Raw genomic sequence first — 3,963 nt, 5'->3', positions numbered from 1 at the left:
CTCTGGCAAGATGTTCTACTCCTGAATCAGCTGGGTGGGTCTTGCCTCTAGCCTCTTTGCAGGGAGTTCTGCTGAAGGGTTCCGTGCTGGGCCTGCGCTCTGGGTCTGTTCAGGATCCCGCGGCCTGGGTTGTCTCACTCACTCACCAGGCCTGCACTCTGGGTCTGTTCAGGATCCTGCGGCCTCGGTGGTCTCACTCACCTGCCGGGCCTGCGCTCTGGGTCTGTTCAGGATCCAGCGGCCCCGGGTCCTCTCACCAAATTTTTCCATTTCAACTGGATTTTGGTGTACAAAGTCTAAAACAGAACAACCAGAAAAAAATTCCGATATAAACTACAATGAAAATGCCAATAGAGCGCTACCAAAAAGAGCCATCTTTTCTGCCGTTATCACACCTCAGGCAGTCTGCACACACAACTACACACACGTGTTGCATACGCTGACAGCACACGCTTTTGCTTTCCTGGCCTTGACACTTGACATCCTAGCAGTCTTATTGTTTTGTCAGGAGGTCGTAATTATATTACACAGCATGTAGTTAACCAGGAAATAAACTATCCGTAAAATACGTTGTTAAAGGGCTGGCGAGATATCTCAGAGGACTAAGTGCCTGCTTAGGTAAACGCAGGAACCCAGGTTCGAGCCCTGGCACCACATGCTGTGTGTATCTCCCGCCCCCCGCGCACCCTGAGCTGGCCACTGAGACCTGGCGTGGTGGCGCACCCCTGGGAAGCTGAAAGCAGGAGGCTCACTACAAGTCTCTCTACCAAATACATAAAAAAATTAAATTCTTAATATATGCTGTGCATTTAGAATAGGTATCAATATTTTCATATCAGCTGTGTGCTTCTTACAAAATCTAAAACATAACATCAGAGATAAATTCCTATATAGCCTACAGTGAAAGTACTAACAGAGCATTACCATAAAAACACATTTTGCTTCAACTGTCGCACCCAAGACAGTCTTCACACGTTCCAGCTGCGCGTTCCACATACAAGTATTGCTTTACCCTGATAGTAGGTACGTTTTGTTTTCCCGTACTTCCTTGTAGGGCACAGTTGACATCTTTTTGTTTTTCCTGTTGTCATAGTAATTCCTTGTGATGCTGCACCTGCCTGGTCACCTGTCAGCTCACCAGTGTGCTCCACAATTGTATTGCTAGTTCTGAGGGCAGAAACATTCTGCTTTTCCTGTACTGTAAATGATCATGTACGAGCTCCCGTCCCAATCCTCTAAGTAATGTTCTCTGTGAAACTTTGCTCTTGTTATTTCCTTTGTAAACTATCAAACTATTTATGCTACACATGTTTAGGACTGAGCAAAACACAATGATTGGCCAGTGTTTTGTGTGTCAAGTGACATCATGGTTGCTGCATAATTCATCAGCGCCATCTCCTCCACTTTTGTTTTGTTGTTGAAAATTTCCCTCTCAGGCTTCTGTTTGGTCAAGGTTTCCCTATCAATATTTCCATAATGGTGAAATGTTCACATCAGCAGTACCAGTTTGCTTTTCTTTGCCACATATGAGGCAAAGAGAATGCATTTCTATAATCCTAAGATTGTTCTATGTAATTCTCTGTTTTGAAATCCCAACATTTCATTTGGAATTTCTGCTTTGCTCCTGTGTACAGTTCCTGCACTGGTCAACTTGTGCTGCTAGCAAATGTGTGACATTAATTGTAAAATGCTAAACCAATTGTCCAATGTCACATTCCCAATTAGTTTGGGAAGTTATCTTGTTAATAATATCCCTTAGTTAATCTCCCAAACAAGTGTGCAGTGAAGGCTTAAATCAATGAGACCAGCAGTATGATTTCAGGGCTCCAAGTAGTAAATTACATCAATCAGGAGAACTATCTTATCTTTAAGTTGGCATTTATTGTAGGAGTGTGGAGCCTGAAGCTGTGGTCTCTTTTTAGTTAATTGGGGTTGGAACCAAACATCCTTAGCTGTGGCCTTATCTTGTCTTGGAGGCAGCTTAGCTTCCCAGGCCTCCATGGGGACCAGAGACTCATACAGCGTCACTTACCATGAGTCACTGCCCATCTCCAGACAAGGGTCTAAGCCTTGGGCAAACTCACACGTAAACAAGAAAAGCTGATTGGTTAATATTAACTCCTGCTCAGAGCCACTGCGTAGTGGACTCTCTTAGAAGCTGTGAGCACCAAGCCTGTTCACATCCTTTGGTTTATCACTACCTGGATGAGGACCTGACTGCCGAGTGCCAGGATAAATATCTAAACTGAAAGAATAGGAAGTCTTCATCTCTTACAAGGGCATAAAATTTTATGTTATATTTTGACTCATTGTTTTTCTCTAAGTCTTTTACATTGCACAATCATCATAACAGTATCTATGCACAGTAGAGCAGACCTACGAATGCTTTCAAGTTAGCTAGTTAAGTATCGTAACAAATACATTTCTGAATATGGCCATTGGTGCATGCAGGATGTTTCGCTTGCATGCCAGCCTTAGTATGTATCACAACACCTTGAAGCATTTCTTCTGTTATAATTTCCAGCACTGAAGGGGGGTGTTGGCCTTCTGCCCAATATGTTCCACCCCTGCCAAGACCAGCGCTGTATCTTCAGATCTTCTTCCAGCACTGGATGGTTCCATCTGGTTGGATGGCCGTTTCATAAGGTTTTGAGTTGTCGAATATGTATTCACCCTGTTCTTTTCTTTATCATTTGAATAAAGAAGGACTGCAATCTCTGTGTATCAGTCGAGTCTTGTTCCACTTCACTGTCACGGGAACTGTGGTTCCAACGGCTGGTGTGAAGGTCGCTAGCATCACCACCACCATCGCCATCACCATCATCTGCCCACGCAATTCTTCTGCTATGAAAGTATGTACTTTACTACAGTGGATTATTGTCATCATCCATCCATGAGAAATTTGGTATTCACTTTTGACCTTCTCCAAAACTTGCAAATCTAGTTTTTCATGTGCCACTGTACTGAATTGGGATATTTCTGCCAGAAAAGTTGAAAAAAAATTTTTCCCTAGACTCACTCTGCGGTAGGGGGGATCTATTCCACCCTCTGTGATGCTTAGGTAAACATACTCAAAAAAGTTACCCAGCATATTAGCATTAAAGTAGATTCAAATCTTTTTGCCACTTTTGCACCCAGGCTCACTTCTTGCAATTTGTCATCCCAGGTGAATAGACACATAGACTGCCTCCTGTATCCCTTCCGTTATAATGCTAAGGTAAAAATTTAAGTAGAAATGTAAGACATGGATCTGCTGCACCCAGGCTTATGTCCCCGTCAACTTCTGTTTATCTTATTTATTTATTTTTATTTTTAATTTTTTCTTTATTTTATTTTTTTATTTACCGAATATAGGGTCTCCCTAAATAGGTTGAACTCATAGTGATCCTCCTGTCTCAGCCTCCCCAGTGCTCGGATTACAGGCATGTGCCACCACTCCCAGTATGTGGTACCAAGGATTGAACTCGGGTCCTTGTGCTTGCTAGGCAATACTTAAACTGCTAAGCTATCTCCCCAGCCCCTTTATTTTTTAAAGCAAACTAAAAATAGTAAAAAATAAACATTAGAAATGGTATAGAATTTCACTAAACAAAATAATAGGAATTCAACAATGGTTGTTAAATTATTATCTTCAAATTAGTTGTTTAGATTACTAGATATAGGGGCTGGGGAGATAGCTCAGTGGTCTAAGAACCCTCAAGGACCTGGGTTTGATCCTCAGTACCACATACCATTCTGGCCCTGGGCACTGAGCTGGCCACTGAAATGTGGTATGGTGGCACACCCCTGTAATCCCAATGCTGAGGAGGCTGAAACGGGAGAATCACTATAAGTCTGAGCTGCATAGTGAGACCCTGTACCAAAAAACAAAAAACAAAACAAAACAAAACAAAAAAAAACCCAAACCCAGCTAGATATAAGCATGCAAAATAGGTTTAAAAAAATGGAATACATTAAAAAGAA

This window comes from Octodon degus, unplaced genomic scaffold (genome assembly GCF_000260255.1).
Source record: "Octodon degus isolate 3935 unplaced genomic scaffold, OctDeg1.0 scaffold00015, whole genome shotgun sequence".
Lineage (NCBI taxonomy): Eukaryota > Metazoa > Chordata > Mammalia > Rodentia > Octodontidae > Octodon > Octodon degus.
Note: the sequence above shows the minus strand (reverse complement) of the source record.